This window comes from Artemia sp. Qi Xiang Cuo, chromosome 12 (genome assembly GCF_049724085.1).
Source record: "Artemia sp. Qi Xiang Cuo chromosome 12, ASM4972408v1, whole genome shotgun sequence".
NCBI classification, from domain to species: Eukaryota; Metazoa; Arthropoda; class Branchiopoda; order Anostraca; family Artemiidae; genus Artemia; species Artemia sp. Qi Xiang Cuo.
In genome coordinates, this window is record NC_142805.1 from 14,624,797 (window position 1) to 14,643,931 (window position 19,135).

Here is a 19,135-nt window from a genome sequence, read left to right on the forward strand (position 1 = left end):
CCCTCCAAACAGAAACTGATTGCTGATTTGGACCCTAAGAATATTTCGTTGTTCACCATGTGCTTTTACATTGGATGGTTAACAATGGTTTAAAATCATTAAAATACATAGGGTCCTACAGTTCAATCAGCGAACATATTTGAAAACGTTTATCGACACTTTTGTTGATAAACGGTCTATAGCAAGCTCCAAGGTAGAAAAGGACATGTACAAACTGATTTTACATTCAGCATTTGGCAATATTTGTGAAAGCGTTAGTAATAGATCTCGCTGCGATGTCATGAACGATTCTCTAAAATGTGCAGGAATTAGTGCCGACCCCACTTTTACATCACTCACAAGTATAGAGGCTGGCATGGTTCTTTTACACAGGCGAAAGCGAAATGTGGTACTGAACAAGAATATAGCAGGCGGTAGTTCAGTACTAGAAATTTCAAAAAAGCTCATGTTTTCGTTCTTTTACAATGTGTGTAAGGTGCAATGGCCACGGGAGGGGGAGGTTCAAGTTTACTATGGAGATACAAATTTTCTTCTGCTAAAGGTAAATGGGGCCGAAGATTTATTGGGTGATCTAGAAAAGGGGGAACACATCAGCTCGCGGATGGATTTCACCAACTGGAATCCATCCCTCTACCCCGAGTTCGTGAAACGTCAAGCCCCCAACCAACTATTAATGTTAAAATCAGAGACGGGGAGTGATTTGATATCCAGGGGGGTGTTCCCGGGCCCTAAGGTTTAGTGCGTTGAAACTCATAATGGGGATGAAAAACAGGCGTGTAAAAGAGGTACCTACACATTTGGTAAAGAGCAATTTCAACATGAATGTGTACAGAAACAGTGTAGAAAGTAGCCGAGTGCCGAGAGCACAAGTACTTGCAATTCGCTCTCTACAGTATAGAAATTATGGTGTAAGAGTGGAAAAGAATGCAATGTCATGTATATCCGACATAGTCTATGTGCTCGAGAATGGTGTGAGTGTCCTGCCTCATGGCCACTACCGTATTTCAGACCGTGTTGAATGCATAGACTATAGCAATCAACTTGGTCTGGATAAATTAACCTAACCTGACTAACCAACTAACCAACTAACCACCATCACCAACCCATTCATAAATTAACTAACCACCCCCACCCCATTCATAAATTAACTAACCTCAACTAACCCAACCTCAACTAACCTGTAGCAGCAGTGATGATAACTATTGTGTACAGTCCATTTTCGCCCCGCGGTTACCGGGGTGGGGGGTGGGGGGCCCGGGGGAGGGCCTTCCCGCGGCCGGCCCCCGGGGGGGGGGGGGTCCCACCCGCAGCTCCCGGGGGGTGGGTGGGACCCTATTTTTAAATTCATAATGTTCAACTGTGCTAATTCATGTTCCAAGTGTTTTTTGTTGTTATATAGAAAGTGTTGTTGTACAGAAAAGTGTTTAAGGACAATAAGTGCTGTTGATGGACAAAAGTTTTGTACAGAAAAGTGTTTAAAGACAATAAGTGTTCTTGCTGATGGTGGACAAAAGTGTTTTTTATTTATATTGTAAATAAAGTGTTATCATTGCAGTTCATGTTGAACAAATAGAGTTTTCATGTTGACCATGAAATTTTGTCAGGTTCTTGTTGAACAAGTGTTATTTTTATCATTGTTCATGTTGAACAAATATTTGTTTTCATATTGCCAAAATAAATGCTGCCATGAAATATTGTTTTTTTGTTGTTCTTGAATAGATTGATTCATGGGAAAATTACTACTTATTCATGGAACATGTATGGTTTACAGTTAGTTATAATCCGACTGTTGTCAACGGCATGTATCAATTTAAAACCCCCATCAGATCGTATCTGTGTGGGCCCTCAATGTCGAGTAAAACAACACTTTTAGCTAAAATAATTCAAAATTGCGATAAAATGTTTTTGGAAAAGCCGAAAAAAATCTAATATTGCTATAGTATTTGGCAGGAGTCCTATGATAAAATAAAAGCTATTGCCACAACCATACCAATACAATTCATACAGGGACTTGATGTTTTCAATAGTATTGAACCGAACTCGTGGCTGATTATTGATGATTTGGCTGAATCCATTGAAAAGTTCTCACAGGAAATTTTACAACTGGTCACTGTTCGCTCCCACCATGAGCACATTTCCATAACTCTGGTTCTACACAATCTGTTTCATCAGAACAAATATATGGGAACCCTTGCTTTGAATTTTACTATCTATATTATCTATCGAGTCGTTCGTGATTTTTGCTCGCTCATAACTCTGAATAAGCAAATGTATCCAGGCTCCCCCAAATTTCTGCTGTCAGCGTACACTCAGGCGACTAGCAAGCCCTATGGTTACATTTTGCTGGATCTTAATCACAGCACATCCGAGGATCTACTTGTAGTCACCGACATTTTCTACAACGAAATTACAGTATATCTTCCAGTGAACAGTAGAAAAGGCTATTAGTTGCCATTATGACACTGAAGGAAATACATGAACAGCGGCATTTATTTTCTGTTTTAAGCATTTCAAAATCCATTCTTAGAAAGGCCATACTCAAACACGGTGTTGACAATGATTTCATTAATCTAATATCTGAACTTTGTTTAAATTTAACTGAGGGCAATATTCAACTGCCAGAAGGTGTTAGACAACAGACAAAGCAACATCGTTCCACTGTACGTGCCTTGGACTTTAAAAACAAGGGTAAAAAATTTAAAAGAAAACGGCTCCTTCAGGCGGGTGTGTGCCACTTTACAATAGTGTTGAAATTTGTTGCCTTTCATGGAAGCAGCTATATCTAGAGAATTGCAAAGCCCTATTACTTAAAACCGTATGGACTTGTCTACCTGTCTGACAAACAATTCGTAGGCAAAATAAGCAAATGTGTTAATGACGAGAGTACTACCAATGACAAACAACGAAATGAACTAAAAGATACGTTGTTTCTTGTAAACAAAAATACACGATATCGTTAGAGTATAACCTGTCGCCACCGCCGATCCCTCTAAACAGGAAACATCTCTTCTAGACTCTGCACATGCAAAAGAGAAGGAATTGAATTCGATTGTATCGAAAATTGGGAACCTATTGCCACTCACCTATCGAGAACAGAATAAAAGAGTATTACCTTATCTCATGTTGGAAACTGGTGATCAAGTTCAAGTCGACAGCACAGGGAAACGAATTATAATTCAGGGAAAAAATTATAATGTAGTTGATTTAATTTGTGATATGGTGACGAATCGTAAAGGAATTTTATCCTTTGACAATAATCTATACACCTTTCTAAGTGCATCAAACTTTCCCAAAAGTCTTATTGGCAATAGGCAAATTCTTAAGAAACTAAGAGAATATAGTCCCCCACCAACGCCAACACCATTTAAAAAAGAAGAAGAAGATTCAATATTTGAAAATACTAGCACCACTGATTTTACAACACCTGTGGCTGCCAGTCAAACGCAAAGACGAATTGATTCATCCTCCTGTGTGCAAAAGGGGAGTGGACATTACACTACGTGTTTACGTTCAAAATGGATGAAGTTCTGAAAGGTGTTTATGAAAATATTGGCGAAGCGAGAAGTTTAAGTTCTCCCAAAACACTTTCTAGAGTTGTCTCCGGCACCAAATTGAAAAAAGCAAAAGAGTATCTAGAGAATGAACCGAGTTACACACTACATCGGACTCACAGAATTCGCGGCAAACAATATTGACAAACTAAAGTCTTTTTCTCTCCCCATATAATGCAAATGGATCTTTTGACTTTAGACACACTTCAGCAGTGTCAAAATGAACCCTAAGAATATATTTTGGTAGCAATCAGTGTCTTTAATCGCTATGCATATGCCATTCCATTGCGATCGAAGAGAGGTGTTGAAGTTGCACGGGCCATTGAAAGTATTCTTTAACAGAATTCGTATAGAAAAATTCAATCGGATCGTGGCAGTGAATTTGTTAATCCCCATGTGCAAAAGGTTCTATTGAAATATAATACAACACTATATCATAGTCACAGCCCGATAAAGGCTGCATTGGCTGAACGATTAATAAGAACGATTCGTCTATTAATTTCAAGATATTGTACCCTAAAAATACACCTGCTTTTATTCATTATTTAGATAAAATCATGCAGATGTATAACCATCGACCACATCGATCTCTGTCCAACTCAAGCCCTCGGGACGTTCATTGCAGTGAAAATACATTTGATGCTTTTCTAAAGCAATATTCCAATGGCAATAAGAAGAAAAAGAAGAAATTCAATGTTGGTGATACTGTTCGAATTAATAGAACCACCAATATTTTTGACAAGGGGAATTATTTATGGAGCACTGAACTGTTCAAAGTGTCCAAAATCCTGGAAACCGAGCCCACGACCTATCGACTGCGAGACACCAAAGATGAAGAGATTCTTGGCGGTTTTTATGAATATGAACTGCAAAAAGTTAGAAAAACTAGTGAAATTTATCAAGTTGAAAAGATATTAAAGAGTCGTACTCGTAGGGATAAGAAACAGTTGCTTGTTTGCTGGCAAGGATACAACTCTGATTTTGATTCTTGGGTCAGTGCTGGAGACATTAACAATACCCAATGTTTTCTATGTGACTTTCATGTCCAATGTTTCTGATCCTCTCTACAATGACTTGAATAGAACAAGTGATTTTTGGACGAAACTCTCCCCCACCATCAAATTCGATGACGGAAAGTATGAATTGGCTCTTGTCGACTGTATTCTCAAAAATATCTACGACATCCTGAGAAAAGATCGTAAATATGAAATATAAATTAGACACTATGATTGGCCGCCACCATCATCCTCAAGTGATCAAGAACAAATTCAAAAGATCAATTGGATGGATTATCCATACATTGCATTACCCTACGAGGAACTCACCTGTATGAACGATTTATGTCGTTCTATTAATAAAAGAATTTCCGCTCGTAAAAAAGGAGCTTTTTTCATTTCAACTATTCAAAGGAGGAGGGCAAGATCTACATTAGTTCACCTATTGCCAGCGAAAAGGTTATTCTCAATGATAATCTAAAGGATTTTCTTGGCTTTAAGCTCAATATAATCAATGGTAAAAGTGCCGGAAACACTAATTTCATTTTTGCTGACTACCAGCCTGCCTTCTCCACAGACACTTGTATATTTCTCTACGCCTCATTTGTGGAAACATCTCGGGTTGGTAATTCAAATATTCCCCTCCTACGAGTTCTTGAACGAAAAACCAATCAAGAGCATATTCACCATCACAATATAAAGCATCTTCAGTATATTTCCGTAAACACTTCCTATTTGGAACTCTGTCAGTTAACACTAAGAACTGAATTGGGTGATTCCATAGTGATTTCAAGGGATTTGGCTGTGACTACATGCCATTTTCATCCCATCATTCAAATTCAACAAGATATCTAATAAAAAAGTGGTATTCACTTGTCCTGATATTTACTGATATGTTAATACTCTTGGCCAAAGACAACAGGGCAATGTAATGGACTATTACAAAGGTCGTTCGTCAATTTCTTGCTACGGTCTTGGCAGTTGGTTTGCTAAGCTGTTTCGCTCTGCACTACCACTGGCTAGAAAATATCTTGTACCGGCTGCGACGGATTTTGCATCCTCTACACTATACGATTGGGGCTCTGGCAAGGATTTTAAAAAAAGTGCTATGGAAAATCTTAGGTCCAGTGCGCAAACCCTTGGCAAGAGATTATAACAAAAGGGTAAAGGCTTAAAAAGGTCAAGAAACAATGCATCACTCATCAGTCTCCACTCAGGCCGGAAACGAAAGACATCATCCCTCTTGTCAAAGAAAAGAAGGAAAAAGCCGACACGTAGTGTAAACAGAAGTCCCAGGAAGAAAATTGTTAGATCGAAACTAGATTTCTTCTCCTAAAATGTCCTACCTACCGCATAAGGATTCTCAAACTTCAATCACCGCCTCATTGAATCTATTCAATGCTGAAAATGTTGATGTGAGTGTCAAGCATGGATACTATGAACAATTTTATCCACAACAACCCCTCTCTGATAATATTCACTTTGAAATTTATTCCAATGAAGACTACTTTATGGACATGTCTTCAACATTTATAGATTTACAAATGAAAGTCCGAAAATCCGATAATACAATGCCAATTCGGGCCGATGGAATATCCTATGAAAATTGTATACTACATAATTTATTTCGTCAAATTATTGTCTACATCAATGGCACGCTGGTGAGCACAAGCAACAATCTCTCAAATTATACAAGCTATATGCAATTCATGTTGATGACACCCAAGTCATGCAAGGAATTGAGAGGCCCCTCCAATGGATATGAATATATTACTAATACTGATAGTACAGATGCACTTAAAAATGCTACAACTAGTGGAAAAATATATCATGAAATATTTAATATACCCCAATCGCTGCCGCCCAATGTTAAAATGGATATAAAATTGACGCTTGCACCTTCCAATTTCATATTGAGAAAAGAACTTGCTGGCAATCCTGAGGTAAGTCTCTCCCTCACCTTAGCAATACTTCATGTACGCAAACAACAGGTCATGAGTTCTGTTGCTTTGGCAGTGGAAAAACTGAGATCCAATGGAAACAATATTAAACTATTTGTTCCTCATACAATCACCAATTAACGTCATATTGCAGTGGGCTCATGCACCTTCACCGATTCATCCTTTATCAATGATGAAATTCCGTCAAAACTCGCTTTGGCATTTGTAAAAAGTGCCAGTGCAATAGGATCATGGACTGAATGCCCACATAAATTCGAGATGTTTGGACTTTCATCTCTGGTGTGCAAAGTAAACGGCATCCCACTCTACAATCTATCTTTTGATAAATCCTATAGAACATTGTATGAGTTGACCATGCAAACCCTAGATCATGATTCGCAACTATTTGAAAATTGTATAACTGAAGATATGTTTGCTAAAACACATGGTATCATTGTACTGGATTTGTCTGGCATACAGGATATGAGTATAGTACGTACGGGGAGTGTGCGGTTAGTGTACATTTGCCGACCCATTGGCTGAGAGTATTGCACTAATCTCACTAATCAATATGAAACCTACTGGGAAATCACTCCTGAAGGCAGTTTTCTGCTAGAATTAGTACCATGAACACCAGTCAAGGAATTAATGTATTTAATATTGACCCCTACATGTCCCAGTACAAATCCTATTGTCTGCCCTCGGACTATCTCTGAAAAATTCAATGTTTCAACAATACCTTGATTATTGTTAATAGCAGTCCGTCGACTGTGCTGACGGGTCATTGGCTGTGCATCTTTCAAACAATGAAGACGATTGAATTTTTTGATCCTCTTGGTCTACCCTATACATTCTACACACACCACATCAGCAACTATATTGAGAGAAGTGGGAAAACTATTATTCAAAATCGGAAGAGGGTGCAGGATCTAACGACTAAAAGCTGTGGCTTCCATGCACTACTATATTTTGTGTTCCGCTCTCATGGCTATACTTACAAGCAGTTTCTCCACATTTATAGTGACAATCTGCGTCTGAACGACTTTCTAGTGGAAAATATCCTCTCAGACCTATACAGTATTGATTTCAGTTCCCTAAGAGTAAAGTGCTTAAAAAATTTTTGTGAATTTGTTTATTAATAAAATGTATATATACAACAATGTCTTTAAATCTTCACTTTTAGATTTCTTCTTCAATGTATAGGCAACTGTCGTGAACCACTAATGCTGGTAAATCATTTGGATTCACTGTATATTGATCTTGATTGACTGCAAAGTCAGGGTCGCATTTTCTACAGTACAATGTAACTTCACTCTTGTCATATCTCTTTGTATAGTCAATGATACTATTTGCATTCATATTATGAAATTCACGAGTTTCAATCTGTCTATTTAAAGCAATATCACATACAGTGTTTTCAAGTGGTGAATCACATTCGGTAACTGCCAAATAAAAATCACTTGGTTTATAGTCATAGTAGGCATTGTCGTCACAACGATGAATTATAAACCAAATTGTATTGTTACTCCAGCATTTTATTCGTATACAATATTCATCTTCCCATAATAATTTAAATACAAGACGATACCAATCTCGAAGAAATAAACTAAAATCACGTTTGGGATTCTTTCCAATCATAGCGGGGTAATTATTCTCCCACTGATCACATTTATCATAGTGACAATTGGAGCACAGGTGTCCTATAGGGTGAGAGTCACACACCTCTTCAAGACATGAATTACATCCTTTAATTTGTACTGCATAGCCTCTATGTAATTTACAAGGATTACATAATTTGCACTTTTCACTATAGTCATCAATAATTGTACAATTCTCACATTGAGTCCAACTGCCAAGAGTGTACAAGCACAATGGACATATATAGAACATTATTGGTTTCTGATGTCAACTCACTCACAGCTAAAATGAAACTGATCGTCCTCGCTCCATAAATTCAATGAATGGAAATGGGGAGAGGAGTAGCTGTGACGTCACCTCTTTCGAATGGTGGAGCCATCTACACTGAATCCATTGGCAATGTTTTCAAAAGTATATCCACAATATGATTCTGCTTTGTTCCAATTAATATATCAATAAATTGACTATAAGCATTTGAATCACATTTTAAAAGTTTCATACAATAGTCCAATGGGGGAGAATCAGTCCTCATTATATTGTCAATTGTTCCATGACAAGAGAATATCCTGCGTGGAAGAGATAACTCTAGAAAATCGTCATCCAAAATCAAATGTTTTTCCATAAACACTAGATTTAATCTATTTCTCTCTTTCTTAAATTTATTCATTTTTCAATCCTTTCACTCTGACTGCTGACTCTAGACTGACCCTGATTCGTTAGCCCTAACCAGAAAAGAAAGGGAACATTTTCGATTTCGAAACAATTTTATTGAATAATTATAACAATAATAATATGCATGTACAATTAGCGATACTGTTTATTGTCTTCAATTTGTTTCACCAATGCACTTAAAGCACATTGAAGTCTATTCACATGTGCTATATCAACTTTAGCGGCGAAACATAATTGATCCTCCATTTTAAATTTGCTCAAGGATATCACATATCTTGCATATACTGCATCCCATTCCAGACAAAGCCGTGATCCTTTCGTGATTTCCATGGCAATGTTTGGTGCTCTTGTACTATTATCATCAACTCCACTATCAACTTCTAATAGGGTAAACATTCCACTCATCGCCATCAACACAAATATATATCCAAATGAGTAAAGTCAAACTGTTCTTCTCACTCCTTGAATTCTATTCACAGACTAATAAAACTATATCGGCAAAAATCCTTTCCTCATATTCCCACCGCCGCTAATATGTAACAAGCCCTCTGATTGGCTGAGAAGGGGGATGTATCCGACTCGCTGATTGGCTGAGAAGGAAACACGTGATCTAACGGTTTCCTATTTCTGGAAACTCATAACATTCACTGAGAGCATACAAAAACAACAACAAATGCTGTTTCCTATTTCTGGACACCATGACATTCGCCTCGAGCATGTACATGTCCAAAACAACAACAAATGCTGTTTTCTATTTCTGGAAACTCATAACATTCGCTGAGAGCGTGCACTTACAACAACAACAATAACAAATAAATCGTCCTTGACATTCGCTGAGAGCGTACACTTACAACAACAACAACAAATAAATCGACCTTGACATTCACTGAGAGCGTGCACTTACAAAAACAACAACATTGACCTTGGAAAAAAGAGGTCATTGACCCTAACCACGTGTTCTCCCTAGGGACTCTATGCCCAAATTTGGTGTTAAAAAAAAGTTGTAGGTGGCAGCAAATGTGTTCGTTCTTTATTCAATAAGGCATCTCTACTAGCACTGCCACCACTAGGAGGCAGTTACCACTATTGTCTTCTTTTTTCTCCCTCCTCAGCCATTGAACATTCCTTTACTACCTCCATTGGGGTTTGCCATCCTCTCAGTGACACAGGACTTTTTTCTTTTGGATCATGGCTGACCAGTGAAAGTTGGTCAGACCTTTATAATTCTAATAACCTTGATGACAAAATTTTGATTTTTCACAAAAAACTAATTGATTCCTACTCATTATGTTTCCCAGAAAAAAAAAATCAGAAAATGCTCCAGTGATAAAACGTGTATAAATAATCAAATAAATATTTTGATCCGCAAAAAAATAAGCTTATTTAAGAGGGGTAATTTAGCTGAAGCAAATAAGTTAAGAAAGGAATTGAAAAGTCAAATTAGAAAAGCTGCCCAAGCCTATTATAAAAATAAAATCAAATACTTGTGCCATGATAAACCAAAGAACTGGTACTCTGAAATTAAAAAACTTACCGGCAAGAGTCAAGAACAACTAAATTTTAATATAAATGAACCTCCAAAGACCACAGCTAATAACCTCAATAAGTTTCTGGCTTCTATTGTCCAAAGTCTCCCACCACTATCTTACGAATTTCCAGATATTCCTGATCCTTTTTCACTTCCACGTATTTCTTCGCTTGATGTTGTAAAAAAAATTGAAAAACTAAAACGATCAAGCATTTGCCCTTTAGATATTCTTGTTTCTCTGATTAAAGCTTTCACTGGTTACCTCTCAAAAACCTTATCCACCCTGTTTAGTGGAATTACCGGATCTGGACAGTTCCCTTAATATTGGAAACAAGGCTTTATTACCCCAATCAAAAAGAATAATGGAACGCCTGGCTTTGATGGCATTCATCCTATTACCCTCGCCTCGATTTTTTCAAAATTGTATGAAAGTTTTCTCGCAGACTGGCTTAAGATGAAAGTCCTCCCCTTCATTGATCTTAGACAGTTTGGTAATCTTAAATCCACGTCAACCTCTCAGTACCTGATCCATCTTGTTGATACCATGGGTAAATTACTTGAAAAACCTAACACTTGGCTTAATCTAATTTCTATTGATCTTCAAAAAGCTTTTGATTTGATTAACCACAATTTACTCATAGATAAACTTATAAATGAATTCCACATTCAAACTTCCCTTGTTCAGCTCGTTGCCTCTTTTCTCTATAAGAATCCTCATAAGGTTACATTTCTAAAGTGCTACTCGGGCCATTTTTCCATATATAATGGCAGCCTTCTAGGTACTATTATAAGACCTGTCCTTCTTTCTCTTGGAATTAATAGCCATTCAGCCTTGTATGAAACTAGGTGGAAATTTTTTGACGACTTGACAGTTTTAGAGATATGTCATAAAAACATCTTTAGCAACCTAATGGGCATACTCCAAGATACTGCCTGTGAGGCCTCTTCTCTTGACATGACAGTTAACCCTTCTAAATCCGCAATAGTCTCAGTAAGTGTCCTTAACTCCCCTCCCCTTTTTCTTGCTCCTATTCCTCCTGAAACCTCTGTCACATCTCTTAAACTCCTTGGTGTTATAATTTCTTCTAATTTAAAATGGGATGCCCATATAAATAATATCCTACGACAAGCAAACTCCTCGCTTTCCCTCCTTAAACTTTTAACTAAATTCAGTTGCCCCCAATCACATTTACTACAAGTATACATTTCTTTTGTGCGTCCCATATTAGAGTACGCTTGTCCTGTGTGGCACCCTGGCCTCTCTAATGAAGCAACACAAAAAATTGAAAATGTCCAAAAGAGAGCTCTAAGAATTATTTTTAAAGAGGGCATGATACCATATTTGCATTTGTTAAATATTTCAAACCTAGAGACCCTCGAGAGACAAAGAAATAATTTGTGCCTCTATTTTGCAAAAAATGCCATAACAAACCCTCGGACGGCAAGTATTTTCCCCAAACGTCACTCCCCATACAGATTACGGCTGCCTCGAGCTGTTTCTGATCCCATCCCTGTTTTTTCCCCCATTCACTGCGTTACTTCTATATACTAAATAACTTTTGTCCCCTTCATTATCGAAAAAATGAATAAAATGTCCCAATAGTTTTTTTTTCCTCTTTTTTGTCCCCCCCCCCCTTCTTGACCAGTTTTTATTTTTTAACTCTTTTATTGACTTACTGTAGTTGGATTATTGACACTTTCCTAGTGTCCCTTTTAATTTATATGCATTTATGTCTCGCTCTTTTTTTTCTGTGTATTTTCGCTTATTCCCCCCCCCCCCTTCCTTTTTTTATGTCCGTTCTAATTCTTTTTCTGATTCGTATTTTTGTAAGTTTAGTTTGCCCAGTTTTTATCTTTTTAACTTTGTAAGTGACTTTTTACAGTTTTAATTATTTACTGTTTAATGATTGTTCATTATGATTTTTATATTTCGTTGTTGTTGTTTCATTTTTAACAGTTTTTAGTTCAAACATTTATATTGTTCACGCCAAAGTCCGAATTCGGCCCTTTGTGGGCTTGTGATAGTGATCTTTTTGAAATAAATATCTTATCTTATCTTATATAGAAATTTTAATTTCCGTTCCAATGAGCACTTTCACGATATTCTAGGACCACTGGGTCGATACGATCACCCCTGGAAAAAAAACAAACAAATAAACACGCATCCTTGATCTTTCTTCTGGCAAAAAATGCAAAATTTCACTTTTTTGTAGATAGAAGCTTGAAACCTCTACAGTAGGGTTCTTTGATACGCTGAATATGATGGTGTGATTTTCATTAAGGTTCTATAAATTTTATGGGTTCTTTCCCCCTTTTTTCGAAAATCAGTCAAATTTTATAAGGCGCGTAACTTTTGATGGGTAGGACTAAACTTGATGAAACTTATATATTTGAAATCAGTATTAAAATATGATTCTTTTGATGTATCTATTGGTATCCAAAACTAGTTTTTAGAGTTTCAGTTACCATTGAGCCGGGTCGCTCCTTCCTTACAGTTCGTTACCACGATCTGTTTGATTGCTACTAACAACTCATCGCAACATTAAGCTGCCTGAGGCCAACGCAGCTACACACACTACTCCTCCATCCCAATGTATTCAAAACCTCTCTCTTTACATCCTCCAAGGAAGTTCCAATTTCCTTTAAATCTTTCTTTATGACATACTCCCACCCCAACCGTGGACGACCTGCTTTCTGTCTAGTCCTAGACGGTTCGCCGAAAATTACCATCTTTGGCAATCTACTCGGCCTAATCCCAAACACACGATTAAACTCGCCTCATTTACTATCCTTGCCAAATTAAACGTTACTAATCTCGATTTTGCGTCTCATGTCAGCATCTTTCTCTCGGCTGTGGGGATTCTTTACTCATCTGGGACCGTTAACAGAATACCTAGAACCAATACATAATTTAATTCTTTTTCCAACGAACTTCACGTTTCGTTATTCCGAAACTAGCTATTTTGGGGTGGAATATAAATCAAACTAATTGCACTACCAGAACCAGATTAATGGCAGAGGGAGCAAAGCCAGTATAAATTATATCTTAAAAAATTAGAAAACTACAGTGGGATCCTATACATCTGAAGGTTATCATATATTTTTCTTGTTACGTCTAAACAATGAATCTAGTTGTCACTTCTCTGCCATCAACACTCTCCAGAAACAGAGTTTTTATAAGATGTCACGTCTTAGCCCTGAACACAGGTATATAGTGGTCTCTTTCTTAATCAGCAACAAACTGTAATGACTATCTAGAGACGCTACTATTCTGGAGGGCGTGTAAATTCTACGAGTCACCGAGCACTTTCCACTGTTAAATATTATTGTTGTGAATGACCAAAGAAAACAATATCTAAAAAATTTGGAATTAGGAATAAACAGAATTAGTTTTGTTATTTACCCTACTTATATGAGTACACCTAAATTTCCAATACGGATAAAAGTACTGAAACCTATCTTTCTTTCTCTTGTGTTCTGTTGTTTTTTACTTGAATGTACTTATTGTATGTACTTATTGCATTTATTGTACTTATTGTATGTACTTATTGCATGTACTTATTGTACATGTGCTTATCTAGTTGAAGTCGATACCTACCTGTGCCGTAATTTGTTTTGTTGGTTAAAATGTATACAAGAAGGCTAAATTATTTTTGAAATGAACTCTATATTGATAGTCTACAAAAAGTCAAACTTCATTGAGTCATAGCTCACAGGTTCTTAGAGTTTTCGTTTTTTTTCTTTACTCGATCTATTCATAGTTATTACAGTGAAATATTTGATCCAATAGATAAAAATGTCTGTAAAACTAACTTACTGGTATCTTTAGAAAGATACATGTTCCTCTGTTCAATCCGAATAAGAGCTCCAGTAACCTTTAAAGAGTCGGAGGTGACTGTAACAGGCTAACTCCCTTCTCTGGTGCCCATTTTGTCCACCTAATCCTCTCGCAACTTCTTTGATTTTTTGATCAAAACTATGACCTATCAAATTAGTGATAAAGCTACAATGTTTCCTATAGTAAAGGGCGATAAGGTTTCAATATTTTATTATTAATTTTTCTTCCAGGGGCACTTCATATAGCAATGGCGGTTGGATTAAAGTTTTTTGGGGCTCAGAAGTTGAAAGTTCTAGTGCTTTTTTGAAGAGTTAAAATTGATCGGCGGGCAACTTGCCCTCTCACTTGCTCTTTTTTCCCAATTGTATCCGGTCCAAATTTTGAGATATCCATTCTGTTCAAAATAGCCTAGGAAAAACATTTCTCCAGGATTTTTACTACTCCTGATAGTCCCGGGGGAAGTATTGTAAATTATGTAATTTTCCCGTTCTTTACATTAAGGACTTATCACTAGGAAAAGGAGATACGTTTCCGGGTGTATACAAAAAGGCTAAGGGTATTAAATTGAAATGTTTGGAGAACGTTAAGAGGTATATTAAACTAAATGAAAATGCACTGTGTGCATCCAGTTTATCAATAACGAGAATCTGCCAAATCTTAAGAAGGGCTGTGGGTATTAAGTGCGCAGACCCAGGGTAGGAATAGAAAATTATGTAATTTACCCTTTTTTACCTGCTGGATTTATCAGAGGCAACGCTATAGCGTTGCATATATTAAAAGCCATACGGCTCCAATGTTTTCTTATTTATTCATTTCTAATTTTTTCCCCAACGGCAATTCATATAGAAGGGGTCATCGTATAAACTTCAGACGGTCTTTATTTGATTGGAAATCGGAAGATTTAGTGCCCTTTTTAAGAGTCAAGAGTGATCGGAGGATAACTAGCCCCCGCCCCCACGCCCTTTTCCCACAAATCTTTCCGATAAAAATTTTGAGATAGCCGTCTTGTTCAAAATAGGCCAAACATCAGCCAATAAAATCGGGGTCAACACCCCCCCCCCAGGGCCCGGGGGTAGGCTTTATAAGTTATGCCCGGGGGGCATATATGGCTTTATAGAAGAGATGCTCGAATAAATATTAGAGAGAGCTCATTTGATTGGAAATTAAAAGTTCTAGTTCACTTTTAAAGAGTCAAAAGAGACTGAAGGGCACCTTTCCCCCAAACCCATCCGATGAAAATTTAAGATAGCCATTTTGTTAAAAATAGTTCAAAAATCAAATAATAAAGACTCCAGAGTCGACACAAAATCCAGAGCCCGGAGGCAAGTGTTTTAACCCTTTCACGACCAAGCCCTCTTTTTTCGAAAAAATTGACGAAAAATATATGATTCCTGACCAGAAAGACACGCTGATCTTGAATATGCACATAAAAATCTTCTAAAACGAGTAGGAAAAATCTGTTCAAAGTGGGACTCTGCGGTCCCGCTGGACAAAGCAACCTGATTAAATGCAAGCCGAAGGGACCGAGAAGTCCCGCTGAGCAAGTAACTTTTTTCTAGAAGACAAAATCATTTATCCGGATGGAAAAATTTAATCAAAGATGTTAATTACAATTTTGCCATTGATAATGCTCATGATATTCAGCAAAACAATTCTTCCGTTCCTTGATGCACAACGTCACAGCACATTTAGAGCAAATCGAGAACAGTCTTGGCTCAAAGAGCATGGGCATTTCAGAGTGTAAAACCAACAAAACCCTAAAAAAGCCGGTGCCACCATTTCAATGACTTTCTATCTCTTCCATGAGTTGCTCTTTTTTCGTCAGGACGGTCTACACCCCCATATGGTGATTATAATATTTTGCTACCTGAGGGGCTGTAATAACAGAGGTAGGCCCATTATAATTTTGTCTCCTTACAGACGCTGCCTCTGTACCATGATAGTTGGAGGCAAACAAAACCGCCTTGGAATCCATCCATTTATAGAGATACCAATCAGTCCGCAATGTTTTTGGTCTAAGCTCCCTATCTAAAGTTCTGTCTGGTGCAAGGATACGAAACCCTTTCCTATTGAGCGAATAGTGCAACACGCCAAGATACCATCTTTCCTAAGTTGTTCAAGAAGCGAGACCGAGGAAAACAAGTTATTAAAGATGACAATATGCTCTTTTTCAATTAGACCTTCAGTCTTTTGTCAAACGACTCTACCACCAAATCCAAATCCCAAATCATCTTTGAAAGCTTGAAATTTTTCTTGATAAATGTCAAAATTGTAGATATAACCGCTCATGCAAGCCAATATTGCTTATATTGCTTATATTGCTTCTGCGTGGAACGTCCTTTGAAGAGAATGGTGAAGTCGTCAACACTCAGGTAGGCTCCGGGCTTCACTATCTGCCTGAAGCAGAAGTTTAGTAGGTCAATAATTGGCCGCAGATTGAAAAGCCTATCTTTCTCACCAGCTTTGACTGTCAGGTTGCATCTGACATGCAAGTTTCTTAGAAACATCTTCGAATATATTTCTCGATATCCTTGACAATAAAAAAGGGACACTTAAGTCAGAATCAGTAACACAGTAATCTCTCATGCTGGGAAGTCGGTTGTACCCCAATAAGAAATTTATCCCAAGGAATACTTTAAGTCTATTATCTGTTACATTAATATTCCTGCCCTTCTCAAGTGATTAAAGATTTGACTGAATAACCAGAAGCTGACGAAGCTCATTGCACAAGCAGAAGACAAAAAAAAAATAGATGGGAGTTGATTCACTCACTGCTTCCTCTAAATTAGCCTCAGGATTTATCAAGTTCAACTTAATGGTTTTTGTGACAACATTCTTCCAAGTCCTTTGTGGTTCAACGACTTTTGCCTTCCTTGTCGGGGACTTTAGATTTTTCTTCAGCTGATAAGCAGCAGACGATGCCGATGAAGTTGAAGGTGAAACAAGCGAAGGATCTGTATCGGTTGGGATTGGAGAAATTAGTGTTGAATCTTTCCCATTTTTTGGTATGTCTGAACTAGTGGGAACATTAGCTGATGCCATGTCAGTCAGGTCCGACTCCAAAGCATTGTCTTTTGCGTCGGGGTTTTTTTGCAGATCCAGTTCCATCTCTTCAGGCTGCTGAAACCAGTCATCATCTCCATTTAAATCACTAAGATCGCTTCCTAACTCTTCTAATGTGTTCAGTATGGTCACACACTGAGTGAAACTATAAAAAAATGGAAACTATCTTTTCTCATGGTCTGGAAAAAGAACGAACTATAAATAAAATCGTACGGGAAATACAAAGAAGGAGAAAGAGAGAGAGAGAGAGAGAAAAAAAGAGAGAGAGAGAGAGAGAGAGAGAGAGAGAGAGAGAGAGAGAGAGAGAGAGAGAGAGAGAGAGACAGCTAAAGAGAGAGAGAGACGGAATGAACGAATAAGTTTTTTTATTCTTTGTATAATCATGCCTTCACAAAGAGAGAGAAGGGCGGTATTAACAGGCGAAAAAGAAATAAGAGCGAGAGAGAGTTAGCGTGTGTGATGAGCAAGGTCAGTTAAACCAAAAAGCCATAGGCCATATGAAATAAAAATAAACAAAAAGAAAACAATTCCAAGATTACTGCTGCTTTAGAAATTGCTTATTGTCGAGCATTTTCAAAATTGTTATTTTGCGTCACGCAAGGGCCTTGACCATTGTGTCTGCATGGTCCCAAACATAGAATCCATCACTGGGAGTCCCAAATGGCTTTATCAGATTATTTTTATATTACAGAATGTTTCATTACACATCAGCATTGACTTTTGAAGTTGTTGCTCTGATCTTATTACGCTGTGACTTTCTATCACAAATAAAAAACAGACTTCTTACCTTTTTTCAAAAAAACAAACAGCCTAACTTCACTACTTAGAGGTTTTGTACCTTTTTTTTTTTTTTTTTTTTTTTTATTCGCTCTATTCATAGTTGTTACAGTAAAATATTTGATCCAATATATAAGAAAAGTCTTTAAAACTAACTTACTGGTATCCTTAGAAAGATACATATTCCTCTGTTCAATCCGAATAAGAGCTCCGGTAACCTTTAAAGGATTGGAGATGACTTTAAGAGGCTAATTCCCTTCTCTGGTGCCCATTTTGTCCACATGGTCCTCTCGCAACTTCTTTGATTATTTGATCAAAACTATGACCTATCAAATTAGTCATAAAGCTACAATATTGCCTATAGTAGAGGGCGATAAGACTTCAATATTTTATTATTAATTTTTTTTCCAGATGCACTTCATATAGCAAGGGCAGTTAAATTACATTTTTCGGTGGCTCATTCGTTTAGAAGTTGAAAGTTCTAGTGCCTTTTCGAAGAGTTAAAATTGATCGGCGGGCAACTTGCCCTCTCCCTTGCTCTTTTTTCCCAATTGTATCCGGTCCAAATTTTGAGATATCCATTCTGTTCAAAATAGCCAAGAAAAAACATTTCTCCAAGATTTTTACTACTCCTGATAGTCCCAGGGCAAGGATTGTAAATTATGCAGTTTGCCTATTCGTTACATGAAGGACTTATCACTAGGAAAAGGGGAAACGTAGTCCGGGTGTATACAAAAAGGCTAAGGGTATTAAAATGAAATGTTTGGAGAACGTTAAGAGGCATATTAAAATAAAATAAATTGCACTGTGTGCATCTAGTTTATCAATAACACGAATCTGCCATATCTTAAGAAGGGCTGTGGGTATTAAGTCCACAGACCCAGGGTAGGGATAGTAAATTATGCAATTTACCCTTTTTTACCTGCTGGATTTCAGATCAGAGGCAACGCTATAGCGTTGCATATATTAAAGGCCATACGGCTCCAATGTTTTATTATTTATTCATTTCTAATTTTTCCCCAGAGGCACTTCATATAGAAAGGGTCATCATATAAACTTCAGAGGGGCTTCATTCGATTGGAAATTGGAAGCTCTAATGCCCATTTTAAGAGTCAAGAGAGATCGGAGGATAA